The following is an 11,344-nucleotide window of genomic DNA, read 5'->3' as shown; positions in this document are numbered from 1 at the left end:
ATTTTATTTATTTATTTATTTGTTTGTTTAAATTTCTATACCGCCCTTCTCCAATATAGGACTCAGGACGGTGAACAGCCAAAATAAAAACAAGACATACATACAAAACATACAAAATCTAAAAACTGATTAAAATAATTAAATATCTTGGCCGTAATTAAAACTGTTCCAATTTAAAATCAATTTAAAATTTGACTCAAGCCAGCCCAGCTAGTTGAAATAAATGGGTTTTCAGGGTCCGAAAAATCCGGAGGTCTGTTATTGTACGTAACTCTGGGGGGAGGTTGTTCCAGAGGGTGGGCGCCACCACAGAGAAGGCTCTCCCCCTGGGGGTCGCCAGCCGACATTGTCTGGCGGACGGCACCCTGAGGAGGCCCACTCTGTGTGAGCGTACTGGCCAGTGGGAGGCTATTGGTGGCAGAAGGCGGTCTCGTAAGTACCCCGGCCCTAAGCCATGGAGCGCTTTAAAGGTGGTCACCAACACCTTGAAGCGCACCCGGAAGACCACCGGGAGCCAGTGCAGCTCGCGCAGGAGAGGTGTCACATGGGAGCGCCCCCATAATCCCCCGCGCGGCCGCGTTCTGGACCAGCTGGAGCCTCCGGGTGCACCCCAGGGGGAGCCCCATGTAGAGAGCGTTGCAGTAGTCCAGGCGGGAAGTGACAAGTGCCTGAGTGACTGTGCGTAGGGAGTCCCGATCTAGAAAGGGGCGCAACTGGCGTATCAGGCGAACCTGATAGAAAGCCCCCCTGGCCACGGCCGCCAAATGATCTTCTAAAGACAGCCGTGCGTCCAGGAGGACGCCCAAGTTACGAGCCCTCTCCGTGGGGACGAGTGATTCACCCCCAATAGCCAGCGATAGCATCAGCTGACTATATCGGGACGCCGGAAGCCACAGCCACTCGGTCTTGGAGGGGTTGAGTCGGAGCCTGTTTCTCCCCATCCAGGCCCGCATGGCCTCCAGGCACTGGGACATCACTTCAAGGGCATCGTTGGGGTGGTCTGGGGTGGAGATGTACAGCTGGGTGTCATCAGCGTACTGATGGAACTCCACCCCGAAGCCACGGATGATCTCACCCAGTGGCTTTACATAAATGTTGAACAGAAGGGGCGAGAGGACCGACCCTTGTGGCACCCCACAAGCAAGGTGCCTCGGGGTCGACCGCTGCCCCCCTGTCAACACAGATTGCGACCGGTCAGAGAGGTAGGAGGAGAACCACCGCAGAATGGTGCCCCCCACCCCCAACCCCGCCAACCGGTGCAACATGATACCATGGTCGATGGTATCAAAAGCCGCTGAGAGGTCTAACAGGACCAGGATAGAGGAGCAACCCGTATCCCGGGCCCTCTAGAGATCATCCACCAATGCGACCAATGCCGTTTCCATGCTGTGCCCAGGCTGGAAGCTGGACTGGAGCGGGTCTAGATAGACAGCTTCATCCAGGTACCGGGGAAGCTGTTGCGCCACCACACTCTCAACAACCTTCGCAACGAAGCGAAGGTTGGAGACTGGACGATAGTTAGCCAAAACAGCTGGATCCAGAGAGGGCTTCTTGAGGAGGGGCCTCACAACCGCTTCTTTCAAAGCGGCCGGCAGGACCCCCTCACCCAAAGAAGCGTTAACAATCTTCTGGAGCCAGCCTCGTGTCACCTCCCGGGAAGCCAGTACCAACCAGGAGGGACACGGGTCCAATAAACATGTGGTCGCGTTCAGCCGTCCCAGGACCCTGTCCATGTCCTCGGGAGCCACAGGATCGAACTCCCCCCAGATAACACTCTCAAGACCTGCCTCAGTCATCCCGTCCGGACATACCCAGTCAGAGGCCAGCCCTTCCCGAATCTGAGCGATTTTGTCATACAGATACTGCACAAAATCCTCAGCTCGACCCTGCAAGGGGTCATCCCGCACTTCCAGATGGAGGCGGGAGCGGGTCACCCTAAACAGGGCGGCCGGGCGATTATCTGATGACGCGATAAGAGCAGCAAAATAGCTAGTTTTCGCCGCTTTTATCGCCACTAGGTAGGTCTTAATATGAGACCTCACCAGTGTTCGGTCAGATTCGGAGCGGCTGGTCCTCCAACTACTCTCCAGGCATCTTTTCCGGCGCTTCATCTCCCTAAGCTCCTTGGAGAACCAAGGAGCCAGGTGGGTTCGGTGCCGGGTCAGAGGCCGCAAAGGCACGACTCGGTCCAAGGCCCCGGCAGCCGCACTATCCCAGGCGGCCACCAGGTCCTCAGCCGAGTCATGAGCCAGAATCTCAGGAAATGGCCCAAGCTCCATCTGGAACCTATCAGGGTCCATCAGGCGCCTGGGGCGGAACCACCTGGTCGGTCCCGCCTCCCTGCGGCGGGGTGCAGCGGTTAGAAAGTCCAGTCGAAGGAGCGAGTGGTCAGACCATGACAAGGGTTCGATGGCTATATCCCCTATATCAAGGCCACTCAACCACTGACCAGAGACAAAAACTAAGTCCAGAGTGTGTCCCCCTGTGTGAGTGGGGTCATGAATTAACTGAGTAAGGTCCATGGCCGTCATGGAAGCCATGAACTCTCGAGCCACTTCAGACGTTTCACCGATAGATGGCAGGTTGAAATCCCCCATGATGAAAAGTCTGGGGGTGTCCACCGCCACCTCGGCTATAACGTTAAGCAGCTCGGGCAGGGCCGTTGCCACGTGGCAGGGAGCCAGGTACGTGACCAACAAGCCCATCTGTACTCCACGACCCCACTTCACAAAGAGGGACTCACATCCGGCTATCTGTGGAACAGTGGTCTCCCTCGGATCAAGACCTTCCTTTATAATAACCGCCACCCCCCCGCCCCTACCCTGAGCCCTCGGCTGATGAAATGCACGGAAGCCTGGTGGGCATATATCCACGAGGGGGACTCCCCCCTCCTGGCCCAACCAGGTCTCCGTAATGCCCGCCAGGTCCGCCTCCCCCTCCTGAATAAGATCGTGGATGAGGGGGGCTTTATTAACAACGGACCTGGCATTGCATAACATCAGCCGGAGGCTCTGGCCCTGAGAATCTGGACAACCTGGGGAACGAGAAAAGCATTTTAATGGGTTGTCTTTATTTTAGCTTTTTCGGCCAAATTATTTAATATTTTTAATTCGTCTTTTAACTTTGATATTGTTGTGGGTTTTATCTCTGGCTGAGTCTTCCGGGAGAAGGGCGGTATAAAAATTTAATAAAATAAATAAATAAACACAAAAATCTCCTTGACTGAACGCAAAATTAGAACGAATTCCCGTGGGCCATTCACTACATTTTAATCGGTCAGCTTTGTCTGTGGTGTGGGACAACCTTGCAGAGTTTAGTTGTGGCTCTGGAAACCTCACTCTTACCTACACACTTCCAAACGCACACAAAGGCAGGCATACAGACACAATCTGTCATCCAGGCCCTCGTCACTTCCCGTCTGGACTACTGCAATGCTCTCTACATGGGGCTCCCCTTGAGGAGCACCCGGAGGCTCCAACTGGTCCAGAATGCGGCCGCGCGGGTGATAATGGGGGCGACTCGTCGCTCCCATGTAACACCCCTCCTGCGCGAGCTGCACTGGCTCCCGGTGGTCTTCCGGGTGCGCTTCAAGGTGTTGGTTACCACCTTTAAAGCGCTCCATGGCTTAGGACCCGGGTACTTGCGGGACCGCCTTCTGCCACCGATAGCCTCTCATCGGCCAGTACGCTCCCACAGAAGGGGCTCCTCAGGGTGCCGTCGGCCAATGTCGACTGGCGACTCCCAGGGGGAGAGTCTTCTGTGTGGGGGCTCCTGCCTTATGGAATGAATTGTCCCCGGATATACGAAGGATCCTCCGACCTCCACGCCTTCCGTTGTGCGCTGAAAACCCGGTTATTCCAGCAAGCCGGTCTGATGGGACAATAATTTTAATTGGGTTTTAAATATGGGTTTTTAACATGGTTTTATAAGGGTTTTAGAACAGGGATTTTAAATTTGGTCAAAAATTGAATTATTTTAATATGGTTTTTAAATTTGTCTTGTATATTGTTTTATTATGGCTGTTCACCACCCTGAGTCCTTCAGGAGAAGGGCTGTATAAAAATATAATAAAATAAAATAAAATACAGAGCCTTGGTAGTACAGTGGTCTAAAGCATCCTGTTATTAAGACCAGCTGCCTGCAATTACTGCAAGTTCGAATCTCTCCAAGGCTCAAGGTTGACTCAGCCTTCCATCCTTTCTAAGGTAGGTAAACTGAGGACCCAGATTGTGGGGGCAATAAGCTGACTTTGTATAAATATACAAAAGGATGAAGGCTATTGCTTAATGCATTGTAAGCCACCCTGAGTCTCCGGAGAAGGGCGGCATATAAATCAAATTAAAAAATAAAATAAATCGAGCAAAGAAACATCAGGCAGAGCTAAGAAATAAGTTCTCAAGTATTAAATTCAGAGAGCAAGGATCCCAGTCCTTTTCTTCCTCCTCCCTTCTAGCACTGATGCTGTTCCCTAGTTTGGTCACGAGACGTCTGCAAGAAACCTACCCAGCTCAGAGAGCACCTGGGACACCCCCTCCCCCCAATTCAACCTCAAGCTACAAATATTATTTTATGGGGATCCAGTTTCTTTCAAGACCGCGCCTATTCTGAGCCCACATCTCGAACAAGTGTTTTGCCACTCACTTGTGAGGTTTGGCTTGCGGTGGGCAACGTCATTTCCTCTTTTCTCATGAGACAGGCTCCCAAGAGTAGCTACTCCACCCTCGAACCACAGCCGGTGCACGTGGGTTGGCAAGATGGCTTTGGAGTTTGGGGGGGGGGGGGCTTGATGGATAGAAGCGCCTCAGAGATGCTCAGCTGGGGAGCAAGTGTCCCCAAATTGGGTGTGGAAATTAATCCCTAATTAACTAAAATCTTTCTGGAGGTGGATAATGCACCAGGAGAACCAAGTTGCTCTAAACGGTGGAGGTTTTAAAGAAGAGATTCGATGTTTGTGTGAAACTGTCCTATACGGGGTTGGGCTAGATGACCTCCAAGGTCCCTTCCAATTATGTGATTTTGGTCTTCTGGGCAAGGAGTCAGACTAGATGATCTGAGATCCTTTCCACTGCCACTATTTATTTTTTTGCCTGTTTGAGCACAGGGTTGGATTAGATGACCTCTAAGGTCCCTTTCCAACTCTGATTCCATAAGGGTCACCTGCTTGTGCAACGGGTTAGAGTAGATGACCTCCAGGGTCACTTCCAACTCTTGTCATTCTGTAGGGGGCGGTGCTTGAACAGGGGATTGGACTAGATGACCTCTGAGGTCTTCCAAGGGTTTTCTGCTTGTGCAGTGGGTTGGAGTAGATGATCTCAAAGTCCCTTTTTTCAGTTCCTTTATAACTTCCATTTTAACGTCAAAGACTATGTCCATTTAAAATCCAGATTTAACCGATGGGACACCAGATTTGGCCTAATAAATGAATCGTCGTAAGTCGAGGACTATTTCTAAACTAGTCCTTGATTTACAAGATTTCGTTTAATGACCGTTCAAAGTTACAATAGCACTCGGAGTTATGACCGTTTTTTCAATCTTACGACTGTTGCAGCATCCCCATACAATCCAAATTCAGAGGCTTGGCCGAGTCATGCTTATGACGGTCACTGTGCCCTGGGACACGTGATCCCGTTTTGTGACCGTCTTGACAAGCAGGAAGCCGGATTCACTTAACAACCTGGTGACTCACCGAACTGCAGGGATTCACTTAATGACAGTGGCAAGGAGGGTCAGAAAACAGGGCAAAACGTATTTAACGAATACCTCACTGAGCAGCGGAAATTTTGGGGTTCCGTTGTGGTCGTAAAACCGAGGACTAGCTGTTTTTTTGTTTTTGGGCGGATCATGGGAAAGAAAGGGAGACAGGCTGAGGCGGGGAGTCATTTATTCTTCAGAAAATGTTCTTTAAGGATGCAGAGAAGAGTTTTTCTGTTGAGGGACGGACAGAAGTTGGGGAGAAACCCCGCTCAAGAGACAGCCCCAAATTTTGGAAGAGGCCCTTCCTTTCTCCCTTCGCTCAGGACCAGCCTAAAAATGGTCCAGGGTCTCTTGCTTGAACAGGGGGTTGGACTAGATGACCTCCCAGGTCCCTTCCAACTCTATTCTGTCATCCCGTTGGGAGAAAGAAAGGAAGAAAGAAAGAGAGGGAGGGAGGGAGAGAGAGAGAGAGAGAGAGGAAGAAAGAAAAAGACAGACTTCTGATGACTGATCTCCTTCCACAAGCCTCGATTGGAAGCAGCGCAAAATCCCATCGTGCCCCATCTCCAGGGGGCGGAAGGGAAGCATGGTCTTCGTCATCCTTTTTTCTGAGAAACCTTCAGTCATCGGTTGACCGCAAACTTCCTCCCTTTCGGCGGTCTCCATTTCGCCCGGCTGCAAGTGACTCAGAACAGAGGACGGCTGCCAGGGCCGCTTCCTCTTCGGGGCGAGAGGTGTGGGCGTGGATGATGGGCAGTAAAGCCGCCAGGCAAGCAGGTAGGGAGACCTGGGAGACGAGGAGGAAGTTAAAATCCACATTTATTCGTATTGATTTTTGCTCTACCTTTACTACGTGGAAAGTTAACCTTGAGATGATGAAGGTACATAATAAATCTTCTGCATACTTTCCCCCACAACAACCCTGTTAGGTAGGCTGGGCTAAGAGTGACTGGCCCAAGCCCCGCCCCCCAAGGCTGGGTTTCATGCCTAAGGCGGGACTAGAACTCCCTGTCTCCTGGTGATTGGCCCAAAACCACCCAGCTAGCTTTTGTACCTAGGTGGGACTAGAACTCCCCGTCTCCTGGCTTCTAGGCCAATGTTTAACACCAATACCAACCTGGTTTTCAATCTTAATGACCCTTCGTCACTTCCCCCAAGCCGACACCAAACTATTCCAGCACAATTTAACACAAACTATGATTACAAAAATTTATCTTAGTCTCTTGGTTTAAAATGCATCGATACTATTTTTCTAAAATTACTTTTTAAACTTCTATGGGATGGGGGGGGATTTCTCCTACCCCTTCCATATTATTATTCTGGATCCAGAAAGTTTCTCTTCTACCATGAAACATGTGAAACATGTCCAAACATCCGTGCCATCGGAAGGATGCGGAAATCTCTTGCTTTTTCAAGAGATTTTTGTTCTAAGTGTTTACCATGTTCCTGTGTTCAAGCAGAATTTAAATTATATAAGGTGGATTTTAGCCCAAAAGAAGCATGTGTGGTCCAGCCTTCTTAAAACATGCCAGCTGGGGGATTCTGGGAGTTGGAGTCCACACACCCGTCAAGTTTGACACATACTGCTCTAGCATTTGATAAAGAGGACTAAAATATTTACCTGTGATTATGGAGAGATACAGAGCCGAATCTTCTTTTGCTTAAAAGTTTTTTATTTTTGAACATGTCAGTTTCATTTTCAATTAAACAGTGTTGTCTGGGTATAAATAGTTTGAAAGGTAGCAATCATAACGTTTACCAGAGCTGAATCTTCAAAGCTGGCTTGTTGACAAAGCATCTCAAGTGAGGAAAGCAACTTCAGGGAAAGCCAATTCTGTCTTCATTTGGGGTTGTGACATACAACCCGAACAAACTCACATCCGTTCTCTGAGGTTGTGCGAAAATGGCCACTGTAAGGGCCCAAGAGAGGAAGACAAGACAGATTTGAGAACCAGGGAAGCACAAAGTCCTTTCTTTTCCTCCCTGCCAGATCCACGGAGCCAGTCCTCGTTTAGTGACCAAAGTCATAACAGCGCTGAGCGAGGGCACTTACAACCACTGTTGTCGCCACAACGGCAGTCTCCATGGTGGTGTGCGTATATAGTCCTCCACGCACAACTATTGGTTTGGTTTTTTTTCAGTGCCCGTTATAACGTCCAGCAGTCGTTAAACGAATGGCCATAAATCAAGGACAGTATACCTATATTTATTGACATAAATCAAGACCCACCTATAACCTATGCCTGTATTTATTTACTCAGTAAATATTGTACAGGTACTTAGCCCGTTTTGAAGTCTGCCTCCATGTCTGAATTTAAATGCACGTTTAGGCAAACGAGCTGCCTATGGGAAGAAAAAATCTGATTGTTCATATGGTTTTTTTCTGTGATGGTTCCCCCCTCCCAAAAAAGGCAGATCTGGTGACATGATACCCTGACTTATGACCGTAATTCTAGGCTCCGCACTAGTTATAAGACAAGGACTACCCTGTAAGAAAGGTCACCTTAAGATGGCGGAGCAAAATTCGGGATCCATATTGTTTTCAAAGCCCCCAACTCTCACCGGGCCTTACCTGAGGAAGGACCAGAAGGGCTGGGGATGATGGTAATTGGTGTCCACACATCCTGAAGGGACCTTCAATGGGACAAGCACCATGGTGAGGAGAGAGATTTTCCTAGACAGGAGAAAGAGAACTCAAGTTAGAATGAAGAAATAATTCCAGGCTTAATTACATTAGTCCTCCATTAGTGACTGTCGTAAATACAAGTCAGTTGCTGCAATGGCAATGAAAAACTGCACTTGTAATCGTTTTCCACACAACCGTTGCAGCAACTGACTCATATTTACGACATTCGCAGCATCCCAGAGTCACCTGATCCCCTTTTGTGACTTTCAGTCAACAGGGAAGCCTAGATTCTTAAAACTGCAGGGATTCGCTTAGTGACCATACCAGGAATAGTCGCAAAGGGGGGGATTATTTGCCTTGCTTAGCAACAGGAATGTGGTCATAAGACAAGGAATACCTCTTGTCCGGGATTTCTATAACCTCTCCCCAAATAAGGATAGGGAGAGGCCTCAAACCGTCCCGGAGTTGTTTTTGCAAACACAACAGGAATGATCAGAGTCATTGACAAGACCCAGCCACGCTGGAAGGTTTGCGTAGTTGCGACGGCTTCCGACGGAGGTGCGAATCCTATCCCCAAGTTAGCAACTCTTAGAAAATCCAATTTTACCAAACATTAAGGAAGACAAACTGAGAAAAAGGCACGAGAAAGACCAACAACAAAGGCAAATTTGTTCACAAAGGGTTGTTATTTGCAACACACACTCTGCAGTCGCATAATTTGTGGCCTTATTGTCAAATTCCTTCTAAAAGCCCCTCTTGGAAAAGAATCAATTAGGACAAAATTACAGCAACTCTTTGACTTACATTCATTTAGCGACCGCTGGAAGTTAAGACGGCATTGAAATGAGCGGGTTGAGGAGTCCTCACACGTACAACCATCATACGGCATCCCCACAGTTGCGCGGGCCAAATGGCAACAGTTGTGGCTTTCCGCAATCTCCATTTGTGACCTTTCCACAGCCATCATCCATAGTGGAAGCCAGATTTGCTGTACGCACACGCAAATCGCTTAACATATACGGCAAAAATTGGGTGCAACTCCCTTAGCGACCGATGGCCTGTGACAGAAGGAGTCCCTGTAGACAAATGGGGAAAGAACACAACGTTACAACACTATGCACTGTCTATGGGCATATACAGATGTAAAATGTGAGACACTGATAGATGTTACATATATATGTGTATCGGTATGTCTAATATCTATCGGTATGTGTATAGAAATATCCACATATGTATCCATATCTCTATATCCATAGATTAGATATACAAATACTAAATAGAATACATATAGATACGTATTCTATTTAATAATTGTATATCTAATGTATGGATATAGAGATATACATTTATTGATTTATTTATTGGTTTGATTTATATGCCATCCTTTTCCGGAGACTCAGGGCCAGGGTGGATTTGATTTAAATCGAGTTGATTTAAATCACAATTTAAATCATGATTTAAATCACTAGTAAAAAGGCTTGATTTAAATCAACTCGATTTAAATCGTAATTTTTAAAGAGCAACTGTCATCTCTGCTACTCCTTTGACCCACTGTTGACTCACCGACAGTCCCAGTGTTGCAGAATATACAGCCTCATGCTACCTAAGCTCCATTTCATGCTGAATAAACTAAATTATTTATGTATCTTAAATAGAAAACTATCTTACGATAGATTTTTACCCCAAAGTTTTTTTATTAAAATAAATTCGATAAAAATAAAAAAAATCCGATTTAGATTTTTAAAAATCCGATTTTTTTTCATTTTTTTAAAAAAATCATTAATTTTTATCCACCCTGCTCAGGGCGTCTTACAATGCGTTAAGCAATAGCCTTCATCCTTTTCTATATACCTGCTTAGCGGTGTTCTTTTTTATATACAAAGTCAGCTTATTGCCCCCACAATCCGGGTCCTCCTTTTACCTACCTTAGAAAGGATGGAAGGCTGAGTCAACCTTGAGCCTGGTGAGAATTGAACTCGCAGTAATTGCAGGCAGCTGGCAGCTAAATACTACTTTAACAGTAGTTTAGTCCACTGCGTCACCAGACTCTGTATAAATACATCTATATGCATCTATAATAGATAGATAGATAGATAGAGATTGATAGATAGATATAGATGATGGATAGATAGATAGATATGGATGGATGGATATATGGATGGATATAGATTAAATAAGAGATATAGATGGATAGATTAGATACACGTGTTTATGTATGTGCATACCGATCTACACGCTCCCCGCATAGGAATCTACACTTTCATCCCCAATGCACACACACATACACAATTCCCGCAGCCCAAGAGCGAACGAGTGGCTCTTAAACCTTCACAGCTTTCTTTTTAACAGAGACGATCAAGTCACTAGTCCTCAGCGAGTTCTGTCTCCCCTTAAACACCCCCCCCCGTCCCAGGCCACGTGGCCACCCGCCTAGGCTCCAAACCCGCCGGCCTACAGAAACTCCACGAAGTCCAATGAATGGCACCGCGTGGTCTGCTGGGGGCTGTAGTCCGGCGGGAAGGGAGGGATGGTAGGCCCGGCCAAGCGGCCTCCGCTGCGAGGTCAAAACCCGAGTCATTCGGGGTCAAGAGTCCCTCCCGCAACCCGCCCGGAGACTCACCCGCTTGAGCGCATCGAGCCCGGCGGGCCTTCAGCGCTTCTCCGCTTCGGATGGAGGCGGATCCACGTTGCAGGCCGTCCCGGTGCTCCACTCGCCATTTCTTCCCTCGGCGCCCTTCCATCGCTCCGCCCCTTCTGCGCACGTGACCTGCCGCGCTCAATGGGCTTCCAAGCTCTCGGGAGCTCGAATACACTCAGGCGTCCGACCAATCACTAGAAAGGGGCGGGAGCAAGAGAGGGAGAATGACATGCCCGCCCTCAGCGTGTAGTTTTTCTTCCCGCCCTCAGGCGCTTGAAGACGGAATGAATTAGGCGTCCAACCAATCATGATTGGAGGGGGCGGGACCAAGAGAGGGATTATCATTTTACTATATCCTGTGTTACTTGCCGACCTCAATGAGCATG

At 48.3% G+C, this 11,344-nt stretch overlaps 1 long non-coding RNA gene and 1 other non-coding gene across 9 annotated transcripts; both read right to left on the bottom strand.

Moving 5' to 3' along the window:
• Positions 1–5,864: 5,864 nt before the first annotated feature.
• LOC148114409 (uncharacterized) lies at positions 5,865–11,135 on the bottom strand. 8 transcript variants are annotated; one of them, XR_015734287.1, is made up of 6 exons: positions 10,941–11,096; positions 10,246–10,392; positions 9,125–9,396; positions 8,267–8,368; positions 7,316–7,604; positions 5,865–6,481 (listed from the first exon to the last, which is right to left on the bottom strand). It is a non-coding gene; the product is annotated as an uncharacterized LOC148114409 (long non-coding RNA). The 8 variants fall into 8 exon arrangements; XR_015734290.1 differs by having other exon boundaries at positions 7,454–7,604; XR_015734285.1 differs by lacking the exon at positions 10,246–10,392 and having other exon boundaries at positions 6,996–7,604; positions 10,941–11,135.
• On the bottom strand, positions 8,719–8,855 carry LOC117673282 (small nucleolar RNA SNORA9). Its single transcript, XR_004593478.1, has one exon. It is a non-coding gene; the product is annotated as a small nucleolar RNA SNORA9 (small nucleolar RNA).
• Positions 11,136–11,344: the final 209 nt, after the last annotated feature.

This window comes from Pantherophis guttatus, chromosome 4 (genome assembly GCF_059756535.1).
Source record: "Pantherophis guttatus breed Tessera chromosome 4, ASM5975653v1, whole genome shotgun sequence".
Taxonomy (NCBI): Eukaryota; Metazoa; Chordata; class Lepidosauria; order Squamata; family Colubridae; genus Pantherophis; species Pantherophis guttatus.
The sequence above is the reverse complement of the archived record's forward strand: the minus strand, read 5'-3'. Positions and strand labels throughout refer to the sequence as shown.